Raw genomic sequence first — 21,428 nt, 5'->3', positions numbered from 1 at the left:
CCAATATTATCAATAATATCAATATCATCATTTAATAATGTCTGAAAATGTCTAAGTTAGACATCTCTGCCAACATTTCATTAGATTTTATTAGACGATAATTAACCGATAATATCGGAGAAAAACGAACATCCTCAATAGTTGCCCAGACATGGATGTCTGACTTAGACTTTAGTAGATGATAATATTGGAGAAAAAACTATAACACGAGTTAGTGATGCCAACATTTCATTAGATTTTATTAGAAGATAATCATGTGTCTATCTGCATGCAATGGATGTGTTTCCCACTCAAAATAGTAACCAGTACACCAAAAAAAAAGCAAAGGTTTCTAATATTATCAATGTTTTTTACACATAGAATCTGTTCAGTGTTGTATCAATGATTTTGTTCAGTGTCGTCATCACTGATGGTTCAGTGTTCTCTTCATCTCTGATTCTGTTCTTTGCCTTTCTCTTCATCAATGATTCTGTTCTTTGCCTTTCTCTTCATCAATGATTCTGTTCTTTGCCTTTCTCTTCATCAATGATTCTGTTCTTTGCCTTTCTCTTCATCAATGATTCTGTTCTTTGCCTTTCTCTTCATCAATGATTCTGTTCTTTGCCTTTCTCTTCATCAATGATTCTGTTCTTTGCCTTTCTCTTCATCAATGATTCTGTTCTTTGCCTTTCTCTTCATCAATGATTCTGTTCTTTGCCTTTCTCTTCATCAATGATTCTGTTCTTTGCCTTTCTCTTCATCAATGATTCTGTTCTTTGCCTTTCTCTTCATCAATGATTCTGTTCTTTGCCTTTCTCTTCATCAATGATTCTGTTCTTTGCCTTTCTCTTCATCAATGATTCTGTTCAGTATTGTACACAAAGTTGGATTATCTAAGGATTGTGCTAGGAATCTCTCAATGGAATTTGTTCTCGTAAAATTTATGATTTTTTTAAGTCACAATACAGTCCCTGATCTGCTCTGTCACAGTGGTCAGATTAAACAATCCATAGTGAGCAATCAGATGTTGAAATCAGTGAACAAGAAAAATAACACATGGATTTATGATGATGATGAGGCTGGATGTCATGCTGTTGATGACCCATGACCTCTCTTAAATGTGAATCAGCTGAGAAATAAAAGTGAAATTCTAGATATGAATGATAAACTTTGTTAATGTTTATTTGCACTTAGTTGTAATGAAATTGGGACATCAACTCATTATTACCTATAGGGAAATACTGCAGTTAAATCAGAATACACATGATTTTAATATTAGAGATATAACAAAATGGAATAATCTTCCTCAAGGTAAATATTGGTGATGGCTATTGACCACTGCTGTATCTAGATACATGTAGTAAGTAAATTTATGTTATGTCACTTCCATCTGCTATTGTCAAGGCATTTTGTTTTCTTTGAAAGGTCATTGCCCTTTTGTAGACCATGTGACCTTACCAGTAATATGAAATATAACTTTATAGGGCTGTTAGTATAACAAATGCTTTTGGTTCTGTTCTGCTGGAATCATTTTATCAAAGTATTCCCTGTCATGTTTTCAATGATTTTCTTTTATGGCATACATGTATGTGTATGTAATTTTATTTGATTGTAATGAAACTTGACTTGATAAAAGCGAATATATTGTATTTGCTCAATTAGAAGTGCATCTCTGATGGAAGCACATAACCTACAATTGCATGTATTGTCATTTAAAATATGACATAATTTGACCATAGACACACCACTGTCATTTATGTAAGTGCTGCATTGCTAATAGAGCAAATATGGTATGTGAGTTTTTGTTGGAAAATGTGTTATGTCTTTGATGGCATAGATAAGAACAGATGCCTAACCATATGTAGTCTCTATGACTTAAGTATTATGCAACATCCTGCTACCCTACAGTTTCTGTTTGCACAAATATTAAACTTGTAACAGTATATAGATGCTTAGTTTTAACGAATAAATCAGTTGCTATTTTGTGTTCTAACTAGGCACACCTCGTCTTAGTCTCCCCTACTCCACGACCCGAACCTTTCCCTACATTTTGTCACATGGTTATTGGTAGGCAATAGTAAGTGTTATGGGATGTCTGTACTACATTTGCGAATTCATCTATATTTTAAATTGTATTTCCCTAAATTATGTGATGTCTACCAGAAAGTGGAGAATCTGGGGTGACGGTGGTATATTAGAAAAAAAAATTATGTTGATGAAAGCAAAACTAAAACAGTAACATCATGAAAAAAAAAAACATTTTATCCAAAAAATAATTTGTTCAGTTTCTCTGTGAGCTCCCCACCTCTATCATCAATGGCTAGCTCTTTAAATCCTGTATTTCTTGTGCCTGTCATACTTTTTATGCCTACTTCATTCAATGTAATTCATATCATTTAGTGCAGGGTGTCATTGTAGTTTGACATTTGACCTAGTTTTGGGATTGATGAGATCAAACCAGTAAGTGCTCCTATAGCGATGTCTTTCAATCATTTGAACTTGACTTTGTCAGTCATTAACATGCCTTCTTAATCTAGTCTGCATACAAAATATTTGCAAAACAAAATGTATTCTTAGTTCTCCTAGTAACCCTCCATATTCAACCTTTCCCCTCCCCCTCTCCCATTCTGAATTCAGCTTCTGTAGACAGGCTGGAAGCTAGAATAGATAAATTACAAATGAATCCTGTGTGAATGGTACGATATATAGTGTGTTATACTTCAGGGTTAAAACACCATGATCTCTTTCAATCCTTTTAACCTCTCACTCTCTATATTTTATGCATGTTTGGTATATTTCAATGCCTACCGTAGGAGGTTGGTGAAATCTGTAATGTAGCAGGGGTTGATAGTTCAATACTCTAACATGCATGTGTTTATTATCGAGAGAAAACAAATAAGTACAGTGTATTAGAAGTAAACATGAATATGTGATCAACTTGGACTGCGTTTCAATGACACCTTCTTATTGGTCAATCAGTACCACATGGTGTCTAGTTATCAGACGCCTAACTGGGCAGTGCTTCGGGTCAATGCACAAACACATGGAGAAGACGACACATCAATCAACAATATTCAAAGGTTTTCACATTTGTTGAAAAAACAAAGCCATTATGATTTGTTGAAAAATTCTTGTCACTTTCAATTACCTGAAAACAGGTTTTCGCATGTCATTTGCTTGTGAGTTTTGTTAACGCTCAATATACAAACCACGTAGTCGTTTTCTTTTCAGAAACATATCACTGCACTTTGGTCTATTATAATTGAAAGTAAGGACTCAGTGATGTCATTATTTTATGATAACAGGGCTCGTACGAGATTGTATGCTTAAATATTGTCAGGTGGGATGTTAAACACAATACAATGAGATAGGCACTTATAGGAAAGTAGCAGAAGCCAACATGTTTATGAGTACTTTAAAATATAGAAATACAATGAGATAGGCACTTATAGGAAAGTAGCAGAAGCCAACATGTTTATGAGTACTTTAAAATATAGAAATGATCTGATGTGATTATCCCTGGATAGTAGCACTGATTACTGCTAATATCACCACAAACTTTGAACCCTCTTTTGTGTAACATTAAAGTATATGGCTGAACAAGACAGTCCTGAATGATAACTACAGGTATGAATTTCATCTAACCACTATGCCAAAATATCTATATGTGTGTGTATTTCCAGGTTTTTTTCTCATAAAAAATAAGAATGACCTTTGAACAAATTTTACCAAAAATAACTTTTAAAACAGCATTTGTTTTTTAAAGCAAATTCTAGGATTCATGTCTCTGATTGGTTTCCTAACATCTATCCAATAAAATAAGACCTAACATGTTTACTTGGCTTGAAAACCAATCTAACTCTGTCTTACATAATTCATTGGTTAACTGGAAACACACATTGTATTGTCCCATCACTTTCAGTTGAGTTTGGTTTCATTGTTACTTGACAAAATCCATCCAATTTAGATTTTTTAGAATTCAGAATTTTCTTAAATTTGCTATTTCAATATTTTAAGATGAAACTTAATTTACAAAATGAACCTTCATAATTTAAAACAAAATATTACCCATTTAGTCAAAAATTAAAACAAAACTATAAAAAAAATGTGCATAATGTTGCGCCAAATCAACAAATAGATGCCATGAGGTAATAAGATATTTGTTGTAATTACATATTGTAAAGTTAATGTGATTGTATACAATGTATGTGTGCCAGTTGCATGTTCTCATTCAGTGTGAGTAGAAAAACACTGTAACTCTGTATTGAAGTGCCCAGTATCACTTGTCATCCATTTGTTGTACAAATCTTCACTTTGCCTTTGTTTATTTGTGTTTATTTCATCAACATCTGATATGGTAAGGGAAGAATGTTTTTGTTTGGTGTTTAGAGAAAACCTTTTGAACTTACATGAACTTGAGTTTCTATGTAAGCCACAGAAATTAAAAGCATCATTTCATTATATCCCCTCTAGAGGGCAGTATTTGAGGTGTGTTCTGTGTTTGGAGAAGTAAAGGGATAAAAACCAATGAAAAATAAAATGTGTTAAAACAAGAATAGGCGCAAAAATAGTTAAAAATATTTGGCAAATGACATAATAATATACATACATATAAACTCAAATTTATTTTAGAATACTAATGCACTACAATATTTGTGAATGATCAGCGTTGTTTCCTTTGGTATTTTTAAACTTCTTTACGTCAGCGTAACGTGTTCACATCTGTAAAGGTACACAAAATACAGATGTAAACACAGGTAAGAGAAACAAGATAATCATTTGATTCAATAAGGATGTTTATTCTTAAAGACATGACTAGAACAGGAAGTAAATAGAAGACAAAGAACTTTTTCATTAGCATTGGGAATAGTTGGTTAGCATTGGGGAAAACAGAGCTGTTAATCCGAAAAACCAGTGTCTGTTCTCGTTTGTGATTGGTCCTGGCAGCGTTTAGGGGAGCCTGACGTAGTTCCGTCTTTTAGAATATTGTAAACTTTAGGACATGACCTTGTAATAGGATTAGTCAAAGGTAAATATTTTCTAGAGTGTCAGTTTATACCTCTCTTTGTACCCATTCCATTATTGCCATGGTCAGTGATAATTTATACGCTTTAAGTGTTTTTGTAGTAAATGCCTGCCCCTTAAATAATCTACTTGGCGGTGTGAAAGAGACTTTCATATCTGTGTGTGGCAGTCATTCATTAAGTGTTTGGATACAAAGAGTGCTTATATGTAGAGGAAACATTCACTGACTTTCAATCAGTTTTTGCACGCATATGGTTTACTTCTTGTCACTTTGGACAATACAGTACTGGTGTAAGGTAATGTACAACTCAGTGGTTATATTCACAATAGTGTGTTACTGTTTTATCTGCTGTGTCGTACATAATACAACAATACCTTTATGTATTGGGTTGTGTAGAGTTAACTACATGTTACTATACATCAGCATACATGTACGTTTCAAAATGTATCAGCAATCATTCGAACGTTGAAATTTTCTCCAATATTGGCAAACTACCTCACCAGGTTATTAACATCACATTTGGGTTGCATCTACCTCTACTGTGTGACACTGTTCTGCCTTCTGCGCATTTTGTGATATTCTCAGAATAACAACATATTATACTAGACTTTTCATAAAAAGCCAAATCTGTAATTGATCCAAAAGTATTCATTAGTATCTGTACTAATTCAAACAATTGAAAATTTCCTAATATGGGAGAAACTAACTGTACATTGACTGATGAAACATTTTGATTACATCTAACACTGATTCAGTATAGCATACAACAGAAATAGAATCTAGTCACTGTATAAAAAGTTTTCATAACGAAAAATGTTTTTTGTTGCCATTTCTGCCTGCAGTGCAGGATTTAATACTTCTCTGCTGTGTTGGTTCTTACCATGCATATTTTGTCGTATTCATTCAATAACCTCATATTTTCCTAAAACATACAAGTCATTCAAAGGTGTGTATAAATCTTGACAGATTCTGAAATTCAAAATATTCTTTGTCAGAGTTCTCTCAACTTAACAAAAAATAATTTCATGCTAGGAAAAATACCAAGAAATATTTTTTGAAATTTGAATTTCTCAATCCATCTCAGTATTTCGACTAGCTGAAATTGTTTACTTTAACCACTTTAAACTCATCTAGTTGTGTGTGACATATGAAAGCTGTTCTCTCTCACATCTACTCTATTCTGCCCTTATAATTTTAAAGTAGCCATAAAGGGATATATATACCCCTGACACTTCAGTTTTGTTGTCTACTGATCAGTACTTATCAGTTAGTGATGTCTAATATGCATGCCAAGTATAGTACTAAATGCCAACAATGTTATGAGAACAATTCTACTGTGCCAGCACATTAAACTAAATAGGCAATAGTTTTTACTTGTGTAAAGCCAAGTCAGCAAAAGTTTTATGTTTTACAGAGATTTATGAATATGTTTGAATTTAGTAGTAATTGATAATAAGACTTGAGAATAGATTGCAAAAAATAGTAAGTTTTTAGTGTTCCTCTGCTATTTTTAAACTTCTTTATGTCAGCGTAACATGTTCACATCTGTAAAGGTACACAATATACAGAGAAAAAAAGAATCAAGATAACTGTTCGATTCAATAAGGATTTTTATTCTTAAAGACAGACCAGAACAGGAAGTCAATAAAATACAAAGGATTTTTCGTTAGCATAGGGAAAAGTTTGTTAGTGTGAGGGAAAACAGAGGTGATGATATATCCAATGTATAAAAAATGCAGCTCAATTAGATATTAGTGGGTGTTCTTTGGTAGTTCACTATCCCAGCATTCATAGAATAAACTGTTTGGACACTTGTTGTCAGATTAATTTTCTTGGTTTGTACATGTGTGTTTATGGACCACACAGACATGACTATTCACATACGCTATAATAAAAGCATCCTGGAGAAATGTTTCATATTGTGTGAATATAGCAGGGACATTACCGTGGTAATGAGTTTCACATGATACTGTTAAACGTTTTGATTTTGTGAGAGACTAATTTCCATGAATTTTGCTTGTCAAGAAAAATTATATAATCTTTCATCATGAACATTCAACTTGGAGTTCGCAAAGCACACAGTGTTTACCAGAGACTTGATAAACACATAGCAAAGCACACAGTGTTTACCAGAGACTTGATAAACACATAGCAAAGCACACAGTGTTTACCAGAGACTTGATAAACACATAGCAAAGCACACAGTGTTTACCAGAGACTTGATAAACACATAGCAAAGCACACAGTGTTTACCAGAGACTTGATAAACACATAGCACAGTATGCAGTGTTTACTAGAGACAAGATAAACACATAGCACAGCACACAGTGTTTACCAGAGACAAGATAAACACATATAGCACAGCATACAGTATTTATTAGAGGCAAGATAAACACATAGTACAGTACACAGTGTTTACTAGAGACAAGATAAACACATAGCACAGCATACAGTGTTTACCACAGACAAGATAATCACATAGCACAGCATACAGTGTTTACCAGAGACAAGATAAACACATATAGCACAGCATACAGTATTTATTAGAGGCAAGATAAACACATAGTACAGTACACAGTGTTTACCAGAGACAAGATAATCACATAGCACAGCATACAGTGTTTACTAGAGAACAAATAAACACATGGCACAGCTTACAGTGTTTACTAGAGGCAAGATAAACACATATAGCACAGCATACAGTGTTTACTAGAGGCAAGATAAACACATAGTACAGCATACAGTGTTTACTAGAGGAAAGATAAACACATATAGCACAGTATACAGTGTTTACTAAAGACAAGATAAACACATATAGGACAGCATATAGTGTTTACTAGAGAAAAAATAAACACATGGCACAGCTTACAGTGTTTACTAGAAACAAGATAAACACATATAGCACAGCATACAGTGTTTACTAGAGAAAAAATAAACACATGGCACAGCTTACAGTGTTTACTAGAGGCAAGATAAACATATATAGCACAGTATACATTGTTTACTAAAGACAAGATAAACACATATTGCACAGCATACAGTGTTTACTTGAGAAAAAATAAACACATGGCACAGCTTACAGTGTTTACTAGAGGCAAGATAAACATATATAGCACAGTATACAGTGTTTACTAGAGGCAAAATAAACATATATAGCACAGCATACAGTGTTTACTAGAGGCAAGATAAACACACATAGCAGAGCATACAGTGTTTACTAGAGGCAAGATAAACACACATAGCACAGCATACAGTGTTTACTACAGACAAAATAAACACATAGCACAGCATACAGTGTTTACTATAGGCAAGATAAACGCATAGCACAGCATACAGTGTTTACTAGAGACAAAATAAACACATAGCACAGCATACAGTGTTTACTAGAGACATGATAAACACATAGCACAGTATGCAGTGTTTACTAGAGACAAGATAAACACATAGCACAGCATACAGTGTTTACTAGAGACAAGATAAACACATAGCACAGCACACAGTGTTTACTAGAGGCAAGATAAACACATAGCACAGCATACAGTGTTTACTAGAGGCAAGATAATCACATAGCACAGCATACAGTGTTTACCACAGACAAAATAAACACATATAGCACAGCATACAGTGTTTACCACAGACAAAATAAACACATATAGCACAGCATACAGTGTTTACTAGAGGCAAGATAAACACATATAGCACAGCATACAGTGTTTACCAGAGACAAGATAATCACATAGCACAGCATACAGTGTTTACTAGAGAAAAAATAAACACATGGCACAGCTTACAGTGTTTACTAGAGGCAAGATAAACACATATAGCACAGCATATAGTGTTTACTAGAGAAAAAAATAAACACATGGCACAGCATACAGTGTTTACTAGAGGCAAGATAAACACATATAGCACAGTATACAGTGTTTACTAAAGACAAGATAAACACATATTGCACAGCATACAGTGTTTACTTGAGAAAAAATAAACACATGGCACAGCTTACAGTGTTTACTAGAGGCAAGATAAACACATATAGTGTTCACTAGAGAAAAAATAAACACATGGCACAGCATACAGTGTTTACTAGAGGCAAGATAAACACATATAGCACAGCATGCAGTGTTTACTAGAGGCAAGATAAACATATATAGCACAGCATACAGTGTTTACTAGAGGCAAGATAAACACACATAGCAGAGCATACAGTGTTTACTAGAGGCAAGATAAACACACATAGCACAGCATACAGTGTTTACTACAGACAAAATAAACACATATAGCACAGCATACAGTGTTTACTAGAGACAAAATAAACACATAGCACAGCATACAGTGTTTACTAGAGGCAAGATAAACACAGCACAGCATACAGTGTTTACTAGAGGCAAGATAAACACAGCACAGCATACAGTGTTTACTAGAGGCAAGATAATCACATAGCACAGCATACAGTGTTTACCACAGACAAAATAAACACATATAGCACAGCATACCGTGTTTACTAGAGGCAAGATAAACACATATAGCACAGCATACAGTGTTTACCAGAGACAAGATAATCACATAGCACAGCATACAGTGTTTACTAGAGAAAAAATAAACACATGGCACAGCTTACAGTGTTTACTAGAGGCAAGATAAACACATAGTGTTCACTAGAGAAAAAATAAACACATGGCACAGCTTACAGTGTTTACTAGAAGCAAGATAAACACATAGTGTTCACTAGAGAAAAAATAAACACATGGCACAGCATACAGTGTTTACTAGAGACAAGATAAACACATAGCACAGCATACAGTGTTTACTAGAGACAAGATAAACACATAGCACAGCATACAGTGTTTACTAGAGGCAAGATAAACACAGCACAGCATACAGTGTTTACTAGAGGCAAGATAATCACATAGCACAGCATACAGTGTTTACCACAGACAAAATAAACACATATAGCACAGCATACAGTGTTTACTAGAGGCAAGATAAACACATATAGCACAGCATACAGTGTTTACCAGAGACAAGATAATCACATAGCACAGCATACAGTGTTTACTACAGAAAAAATAAACACATGGCACAGCTTACAGTGTTTACTAGAGGCAAGATAAACATATATAGCACAGTATACAGTGTTTACTAAAGACAAGATAAACACATATTGCACAGCATACAGTGTTTACTTGAGAAAAAATAAACACATGGCACAGCTTACAGTGTTTACTAGAGGCAAGATAAACACATATAGTGTTCACTAGAGAAAAAATAAACACATGGCACAGCATACAGTGTTTACTAGAGGCAAGATAAACACATATAGCACAGCATGCAGTGTTTACTAGAGGCAAAATAAACATATATAGCACAGCATACAGTGTTTACTAGAGGCAAGATAAACACACATAGCAGAGCATACAGTGTTTACTAGAGGCAAGATAAACACACATAGCACAGCATACAGTGTTTACTACAGACAAAATAAACACATATAGCACAGCATACAGTGTTTACTATAGGCAAGATAAACGCATAGCACAGCATACAATGTTTACTAGAGACAAAATAAACACATAGCACAGCATACAGTGTTTACTAGAGACATGATAAACACATAGCACAGTATGCAGTGTTTACTAGAGACAAGATAAACACATAGCACAGCATACAGTGTTTACTAGAGTCAAGATAAACACATAGCACAGCACACAGTGTTTACTAGAGGCAAGATAAACACATAGCACAGCATACAGTGTTTACTAGAGACAAAATAAACACATATAGCACAGCATACAGTGTTTACTAGAGGCAAGATAAACACATATAGCACAACATACAGTGTTTACCAGAGACAAGATAATCACATAGCACAGCATACAGTGTTTACTAGAGAAAAAATAAACACATGGCACAGCTTACAGTGTTTACTAGAGGCAAGATAAACACATATAGCACAGCATATAGTGTTTACTAGAGAAAAAATAAACACATGGCACAGCATACAGTGTTTACTAGAGGCAAGATAAACACATATAGCACAGTATACAGTGTTTACTAAAGACAAGATAAACACATATTGCACAGCATACAGTGTTTACTTGAGAAAAAATAAACACATGGCACAGCTTACAGTGTTTACTAGAGGCAAGATAAACACATATAGTGTTCACTAGAGAAAAAATAAACACATGGCACAGCATACAGTGTTTACTAGAGGCAAGATAAACACATATAGCACAGCATGCAGTGTTTACTAGAGGCAAGATAAACATATATAGCACAGCATACAGTGTTTACTAGAGGCAAGATAAACACACATAGCAGAGCATACAGTGTTTACTAGAGGCAAGATAAACACACATAGCACAGCATACAGTGTTTACTACAGACAAAATAAACACATATAGCACAGCATACAGTGTTTACTAGAGACAAAATAAACACATAGCACAGCATACAGTGTTTACTAGAGGCAAGATAAACACAGCACAGCATACAGTGTTTACTAGAGGCAAGATAAACACAGCACAGCATACAGTGTTTACTAGAGGCAAGATAATCACATAGCACAGCATACAGTGTTTACCACAGACAAAATAAACACATATAGCACAGCATACCGTGTTTACTAGAGGCAAGATAAACACATATAGCACAGCATACAGTGTTTACCAGAGACAAGATAATCACATAGCACAGCATACAGTGTTTACTAGAGAAAAAATAAACACATGGCACAGCTTACAGTGTTTACTAGAGGCAAGATAAACACATATAGCACAGCATATAGTGTTTACTTGAGAAAAAATAAACACATGGCACAGCTTACAGTGTTTACTAGAGACAAGATAAACACATAGCACAGCATACAGTGTTTACTAGAGGCAAGATAAACACAGCATAGCATACAGTGTTTACTAGAGGCAAGATAATCACATAGCACAGCATACAGTGTTTACCACAGACAAAATAAACACATATAGCACAGCATACAGTGTTTACTAGAGGCAAGATAAACACATATAACACAGCATACAGTGTTTACCAGAGACAAGATAATCACATAGCACAGCATACAGTGTTTACTAGAGAAAAAATAAACACATGGCACAGCTTACAGTGTTTACTAGAGGCAAGATAAACATATATAGCACAGTATAGAGTGTTTACTAAAGACAAGATAAACACATATTGCACAGCATACAGTGTTTACTTGAGAAAAAATAAACACATGGCACAGCTTACAGTGTTTACTAGAGGCAAGATAAACACATATAGTGTTCACTAGAGAAAAAATAAACACATGGCACAGCATACAGTGTTTACTAGAGGCAAGATAAACACATATAGCACAGCATGCTGTGTTTACTAGAGGCAAAATAAACATATATAGCACAGCATACAGTGTTTACGAGAGGCAAGATAAACACACATAGCAGAGCATACAGTGTTTACTACAGACAAAATAAACACATATAGCACAGCATACAGTGTTTACTATAGGCAAGATAAACGCATAGCACAGCATACAATGTTTACTAGAGACAAAATAAACACATAGCACAGCATACAGTGTTTACTAGAGACATGATAAACACATAGCACAGTATGCAGTGTTTACTAGAGACAAGATAAACACATAGCACAGCATACAGTGTTTACTAGAGTCAAGATAAACACATAGCACAGCACACAGTGTTTACTAGAGGCAAGATAAACACATAGCACAGCATACAGTGTTTACTAGAGGCAAGATAATCACATAGCACAGCATACAGTGTTTACCACAGACAAAATAAACACATATAGCACAGCATACAGTGTTTACTAGAGGCAAGATAAACACATATAGCACAACATACAGTGTTTACCAGAGACAAGATAATCACATAGCACAGCATACAGTGTTTACTAGAAAAAAAATAAACACATGGCACAGCTTACAGTGTTTACTAGAGGCAAGATAAACACATATAGCACAGCATATAGTGTTTACTAGAGAAAAAATAAACACATGGCACAGCATACAGTGTTTACTAGAGGCAAGATAAACACATATAGCACAGTATACAGTGTTTACTAAAGACAAGATAAACACATATTGCACAGCATACAGTGTTTACTTGAGAAAAAATAAACACATGGCACAGCTTACAGTGTTTACTAGAGGCAAGATAAACACATATAGTGTTCACTAGAGAAAAAATAAACACATGGCACAGCATACAGTGTTTACTAGAGGCAAGATAAACACATATAGCACAGCATGCAGTGTTTACTAGAGGCAAGATATACATATATAGCACAGCATACAGTGTTTACTAGAGGCAAGATAAACACACATAGCAGAGCATACAGTGTTTACTAGAGGCAAGATAAACACACATAGCACAGCATACAGTGTTTACTACAGACAAAATAAACACATATAGCACAGCATACAGTGTTTACTATAGGCAAGATAAACACATAGCACAGCATACAGTGTTTACTAGAGACAAAATAAACACATAGCACAGCATACAGTGTTTACTAGAGGCAAGATAAACACAGCACAGCATACAGTGTTTACTAGAGGCAAGATAAACACAGCACAGCATACAGTGTTTACTAGAGGCAAGATAATCACATAGCACAGCATACAGTGTTTACCACAGACAAAATAAACACATATAGCACAGCATACCGTGTTTACTAGAGGCAAGATAAACACATATAGCACAGCATACAGTGTTTACCAGAGACAAGATAATCACATAGCACAGCATACAGTGTTTACTAGAGAAAAAATAAACACATGGCACAGCTTACAGTGTTTACTAGAGGCAAGATAAACACATATAGCACAGCATATAGTGTTTACTTGAGAAAAAATAAACACATGGCACAGCTTACAGTGTTTACTAGAGGCAAGATAAACACATATAGTGTTCACTAGAGAAAAAATAAACACATGGCACAGCATACAGTGTTTACTAGAGACAAGATAAACACATAGCACAGCATACAGTGTTTACTAGAGACAAGATAAACACATAGCACAGCATACAGTGTTTACTAGAGGCAAGATAAACACAGCACAGCATACAGTGTTTACTAGAGGCAAGATAATCACATAGCACAGCATACAGTGTTTACCACAGACAAAATAAACACATATAGCACAGCATACAGTGTTTACTAGAGGCAAGATAAACACATATAGCACAGCATACAGTGTTTACCAGAGACAAGATAATCACATAGCACAGCATACAGTGTTTACTAGAGAAAAAATAAACACATGGCACAGCTTACAGTGTTTACTAGAGGCAAGATAAACATATATAGCACAGTATACAGTGTTTACTAAAGACAAGATAAACACATATTGCACAGCATACAGTGTTTACTTGAGAAAAAATAAACACATGGCACAGCTTACAGTGTTTACTAGAGGCAAGATAAACACATATAGTGTTCACTAGAGAAAAAATAAACACATGGCACAGCATACAGTGTTTACTAGAGGCAAGATAAACACATATAGCACAGCATGCAGTGTTTACTAGAGGCAAAATAAACATATATAGCACAGCATACAGTGTTTACTAGAGGCAAGATAAACACACATAGCAGAGCATACAGTGTTTACTAGAGGCAAGATAAACAAACATAGCACAGCATACAGTGTTTACTACAGACAAAATAAACACATATAGCACAGCATACAGTGTTTACTATAGGCAAGATAAACGCATAGCACAGCATACAATGTTTACTAGAGACAAAATAAACACATAGCACAGCATACAGTGTTTACTAGAGACATGATAAACACATAGCACAGTATGCAGTGTTTACTAGAGACAAGATAAACACATAGCACAGCATACAGTGTTTACTAGAGTCAAGATAAACACATAGCACAGCATACAGTGTTTACTAGAGGCAAGATAATCACATAGCACAGCATACCGTGTTTACCACAGACAAAATAAACACATATAGCACAGCATACAGTGTTTACTAGAGGCAAGATAAACACACATAGCACAGCATACAGTGTTTACCAGAGACAAGATAATCACATAGCACAGCATACAGTGTTTACTAGAGAAAAAATAAACACATGGCACAGCTTACAGTGTTTACTAGAGGCAAGATAAACACATATAGCACAGCATATAGTGTTTACTAGAGAAAAAATAAACACATGGCACAGCATACAGTATTTACTAGAGGCAAGATAAACACATATAGCACAGTATACAGTGTTTACTAAAGACAAGATAAACACATATTGCACAGCATACAGTGTTTACTTGAGAAAAAATAAACACATGGCACAGCTTACAGTGTTTACTAGAGGCAAGATAAACACATATAGTGTTCACTAGAGAAAAAATAATCACATGGCACAGCATACAGTGTTTACTAGAGGCAAGATAAACACATATAGCACAGCATGCAGTGTTTACTAGAGGCAAGATAAACATATATAGCACAGCATACAGTGTTTACTAGAGGCAAGATAAACACACATAGCAGAGCATACAGTGTTTACTAGAGGCAAGATAAACACACATAGCACAGCATACAGTGTTTACTACAGACAAAATAAACACATATAGCACAGCATACAGTGTTTACTATAGGCAAGATAAACACATAGCACAGCATACAGTGTTTACTAAAGACAAAATAAACACATAGCACAGCATACAGTGTTTACTAGAGGCAAGATAAACACAGCACAGCATACAGTGTTTACTAGAGGCAAGATAAACACAGCACAGCATACAGTGTTTACTAGAGGCAAGATAATCACATAGCACAGCATACAGTGTTTACCACAGACAAAATAAACACATATAGCACAGCATACCGTGTTTACTAGAGGCAAGATAAACACATATAGCACAGCATACAGTGTTTACCAGAGACAAGATAATCACATAGCACAGCATACAGTGTTTACTAGAGAAAAAATAAACACATGGCACAGCTTACAGTGTTTACTAGAGGCAAGATAAACACATATAGCACAGCATATAGTGTTTACTTGAGAAAAAATAAACACATGGCACAGCTTACAGTGTTTACTAGAGGCAAGATAAACACATATAGTGTTCACTAGAGAAAAAATAAACACATGGCACAGCATACAGTGTTTACTAGAGACAAGATAAACACATAGCACAGCATACAGTGTTTACTAGAGACAAGATAAACACATAGCACAGCATACAGTGTTTACTAGAGGCAAGATAAACACAGCACAGCATACAGTGTTTACTAGAGGCAAGATAATCACATAGCACAGCATACAGTGTTTACTAGAGGCAAGATAAACACAGCACAGCATACAGTGTTTACCACAGACAAAATAAACACATATAGCACAGCATACAGTGTTTACTAGAGGCAAGATAAACACATATAGCACAGCATACAGTGTTTACCAGAGACAAGATAATCACATAGCACAGCATACAGTGTTTACTAGAGAAAAAATAAACACATGGCACAGCTTACAGTGTTTACTAGAGGCAAGATAAACACATATAGCACAGCATATAGTGTTTACTAGAGAAAAAATAAACACATGGCACAGCATACAGTGTTTACTAAAGGCAAGATAAACACATAGCACAGCATACAGTGTTTACTAGAGACAAGATAAACATGTATAGTACAGCATACAGTGTTTACTAGAGGAAAGATAAACACATATAGCACAGTATACAGTGTTTACTAAATACAAGATAAACACATATAAGACAGCATATAGTGTTTACTAGAGAACAAATAAACACATGGCACAGCTTACAGTGTTTACTAGAGAAAAAATAAGCACATGGCACAGCATACAGTGTTTACTAGAGGCAAGATAAACACATATAGCACAGTATACAGTGTTTACTAAAGACAAGATAAACACATACTGCACAGCATACAGTGTTTACTAGAGAACAAATTAACAAATGGCACAGCTTACAGTGTTTAATACAGGCAAGATAAACACATATAGCACAGCATACAGTGTTTACTAGAGGCAAGATAAACACACATAGCACAGCATACAGTGTTTACTAGAGACAAAATAAACACATATAGCACAGCATACAGTGTTTACTAGAGGCAAGATAAACACACATAGCACAGCATACAGTGTTTACTAGAGGCAAGATAAACATACATAGCACAGCATACAGTGTTTACTAGAGGCAAGATAAACATATATAGCACAGCATACAGTGTTTACTAGAGGCAAGATAAACACACATAGCAGAGCATACAGTGTTTACTAGAGGCAAGATAAACACACACAGCACAGCATACAGTGTTTACTAGAGGCAAGATAAACACACATAGCACAGCATACAGCGTTTACTAGAGGCAAGATAAACATACATAGCACAGCATACAGTGTTTACTAGAGGCAAGATAAACATATATAGCACAGCATACAGTGTTTACTAGAGGCAAGATAAACACATATAGCACAGCATACAGTGTTTACTAGAGGCAAAATAAACACATAGCACAGCATACAGTGTTTACTAGAGACAAAATAAACACATAGCACAGCATACAGTGTTTACTAGAGACAAAATAAACACATAGCACAGCATACAGTTACTAGAGGTAAGATAAACATATGGCACTCGTGATGAATATTCTCTGTGTTATTTCTTGTTCTTGATTGAAATTCTGTCGTTAAGTCAACTAAATTGTTAATTTTGATTTAAATTGTGTGCTTTGGATGGCGATAACAAATCTAGAGTAGGAATGTTGCTATGGTAATACCATGCCTAGATGGAAGGTTAGACCACCATGGTGTAATGGGCAGCACTTGCATTGTAATTAACAATATATCATGTTCTGCTGTGTAAACTCATTTTTCATAGCTTCCTGCTGGTGGGTTAACACGGTTAGAAAATTAATTAATTTCACTCTGATTATGCTGTATAAACCCTTTCTTCTTGAACTAGGTACTCCTTGGTTAACAATGTAATTTTTAGTCCGTCAACTTTATATTTTCAACTTCTTCTTTGAAACCGCAAGTCAGAATGTTTTCAAATTTGATTTGCAAGTACCTTGGATGGTTCTTTCTCAGATTTGTTCATTTTATGTCAAAATCTCAAATTCTCCATTTTTGGTGAATATTTTTGTCATTTTTGGTAAAAAGTGATATTTTCGACTTCTTGTTAAAAACCGCAAGTCCAATTGCTTTGATATTGCATATATAGGTACTACATGTAGACCTCTCACAGATTTGTTCATTTTGTAATGATATCTTTAATTCTCTAATTTTAAAAGTGATATTTTCGACTTCTTCTTAAAAACAGCAAGTCCGATTGCTTTGATACTATACATATTGTTCATTTTCTAATGATATCTTCAGTTCGTTGCTAACAGCGGAGCTATCTCAGCCAACAGGCTGCTTGTTTCACGAATGTGTTATGTATTGTAGTGTAAACTCTTCCTTTCTGAACTGGTGGCTTAACACAGTAATGTGTTGGCCATTCACATGTTGTGAACACTTCCAGAACTAGGGACAGCTAGGTTAACACGGTTGATAATTTATTGCCTGTGTATCCCATGCTGTGTAAACTTTCTAAACTAGGTATACCATCTCTATTTAGTATAAATTGGTTCTGGCATTTGTCATGTCAAATGGGCACTAGTAATTTGTTTAGTATTACATAAAGATACCATACTCTTAAATATCTATGGCAAGGTGTATGAATATTTCTGTTTGTATTTTTTTTTATTCCTTAGACTTGGGTAAATGCTCAGCTGAATGTTAATTTTCACACTCTATAAATACTTCATTGATATATGTACATATATGTGTAAGATGCCAATATAATTTTACTCTGTAACCATCTAATACGATAAAGCTGCTAGAACTGCTGGGAATTTTCATGATTTCAGAATTGTACAACATTTGTAAAAGTCACTGAGATATTGTAGCAACTGGAAACATTTTCACTTCTACAAATTTACCCGATTCTCACTAACTCGCCTCTTGCAAGATTAAAGCAGTTTAAAATAATCATTCTACTTCAATGTTGTATTCATCAAATTTTGCTTACTTGTGAAGTATCTTTCTTCTGCAGATGACTAAAATTTTGGTCTGACTCTGGGGAATTTTGTTCAATCCTAGCTTGCATTCTCATTTCTATGAGTATTTGTTAGCTGCTTACTTTGATTAATCTAAATCAGGAAAAGTCTTTTCTCATTTCTTTTATAATTACCATATTCCTTTGCCATTAATAATTAAGTAATTGAAACTATCGTTGTATTTGGCAAATAATGCCTATGCAATATAATGTAGGGCTTGAGTTGTGTTATCTTGACATTTGTATTCGTTTTAGTTTTGAATTAAAGGAACCCTCTTTGGTTGAAATTTTAATTCTCACATAAGGATGCACTTTATGGTATTTAATGTAAAGGTCAATTTTCCCCCATGGAGCAATCTATGCTGTACACACACACAGTTAACCCTTTAATATATAGTTTCTTGAAAATCTTAGATCATAATCTGTAGACTGCATGATATTTTACTCAAGCAATTACTGAAAGCTTCAAATCTTTTTATCCACATTTTGTAGGAAAAAAATCAGTTGGGATAGAAATAACTTGTCCGACGACAGTGCTAAATATAAATTTTATGAATTTTAATCCATAAATATGTTGGCTTCTTGATAATAATCTGGTATATGTTGCATAATGCTGCTCAGAAATGCTCATTATGTTTATATATGCAAATGAGATATTTAGTATGGATGTATTCCAACCAAAAATACATCATTTTATTGATGTGTTCCAAGTAACACTAAATGTATAAATAAATAAATGTTTTTTAAGCTGGTAAGTGAACAATTACTGGGTTCAGTGTCAGTCGTTTGGTACTTAAAACCATGCACTCAATTGTGAATACATGAAAATAACAAACTCACTGTGCAGTGACAACCCATGTTATTTTGGTACAGTGTGTATGTCTTTATTTGAAAATTTGTTGGGCTACTCATTTTGCAAAATGGTAGCCCTGGCAGAAGAATTTGTAGTCTTAGTGCCTTGGGGTACTGATAAATTTGAGCCCAGTGGAAACTTAGTTATTACTATTTAGTATTTTTTTATTACATGGTGTAGTTCCAAAGAATTGACATCATTGTCTGTAAAATGTTCATCAGTATCTCCAGCAGCATACAATGAAGTGAGCTGCGTAGACACAGGAAGTCTCATTAAGAACTAGATATGATATGCCATATGAGATTATAATACCAATTGATTTGAATGTGATATGTCATGGAATGTATTAATAGTAATTGGAATGACAGTAGATTGATATCAAACATTTGTACTATATAGTATTATACAGAGTCAGGGCACAGGAGTATTATACAGAGTCAGGACACAGGAGTATTATACAGAGTCAGGGCACAGGAGTATTATACAGAGTCAGGACACAGGTGTATTATACAGAGTCAGGACACAGGAGTATTATACAGAGTCAGGACACAGGAGTATTGTACAGAGTCAGGACACAGGAGTATTATACAGAGTCAGGACACAGGAGTATTATACAGAGTCAGGACACAGGAGTATTATACAGAGTCAGGACACAGGAGTATTATACAGAGTCAGGACACAGGAGTATTATACAGAGTCAGGACACAGGAGTATTATACAGAGTCAGGACACAGGAGTATTATACAGAGTCAGGACACAGGAGTATTATACAGAGTCAGGACACAGGAGTATTATACAGAGTCAGGACACAGGAGTAAATAGAACTATAAATTTGAAACTTGGTGAATAATATTTGAAATTCAGTACCCGTGGAAAATTGATGCTATTGCAGTATTCTACATAGTTGATGGCATTCAATATTTTAGACTATCCCTGGAGTACATACATAGTAAGAGCAAAACTCTGTAACCTTTCTTTTTTTCTGTAACCTTTTCAAAAAATTTTCTTTGTGCTTCACGCTATTAAAATACACACTTAATGGACAATATTATTGGTCTGACCCTTGAAAACCTTACAAATCCTACTCTGTAAGCTTTCTTCTCAAGGAAAATAAAACAGAATTTTGTTTCTTTGTGATTTACGCTATTAAAATACACACTTAATGGACAATATTATTGGTCTGACCCTTGAAAACCTTACAAATCCTACTCTGTAAGCTTTCTTTTCAAGGAAAATAAAACAGAATTTTGTTTCTTTGTGATTTACGCTATCAAAATACACACTTAATGGACAATATTATTGGTCTGACCCTTGAAAACCTTACAAATCCTACTCTGTAAGCTTTCTTCTCAAGGAAAATAAAACAGAATTTTGTTTCTTTGTGATTTACGCTATCAAAATACACACTTAATGGACAATATTATTGGCCTGTTCCTTGAAACCTTACATAACCTATCTATAA

General features: G+C 34.6%; 1 protein-coding gene across 2 annotated transcripts in view; it reads left to right on the top strand.

Annotated features, from left to right (window-relative positions):
• Positions 1 to 21,428, top strand: part of LOC100366886 (protein O-linked-mannose beta-1,2-N-acetylglucosaminyltransferase 1-like) — a 156,811-nt gene that overhangs the window by 49,284 nt on the left and 86,099 nt on the right. The window contains exon 1 of one of the 2 annotated variants that reach the window (XM_085503058.1): positions 5,166 to 5,300. The exons of the other annotated variant lie outside the window; for it this stretch is intronic. The gene's annotated coding sequence lies outside the window, so the exon portion shown is untranslated. Of the gene's footprint in view, positions 1 to 5,165; positions 5,301 to 21,428 lie in introns of those variants that run through there. 2 annotated transcript variants of the gene reach the window in all.

The sequence above is a fragment of the Saccoglossus kowalevskii genome, chromosome 9 (assembly GCF_978046115.1).
Source record: "Saccoglossus kowalevskii chromosome 9, keSacKowa6.1, whole genome shotgun sequence".
NCBI lineage: Eukaryota > Metazoa > Hemichordata > Enteropneusta > Harrimaniidae > Saccoglossus > Saccoglossus kowalevskii.
Note: the sequence above shows the minus strand (reverse complement) of the source record. Positions and strands in the feature narration are given on the sequence as shown.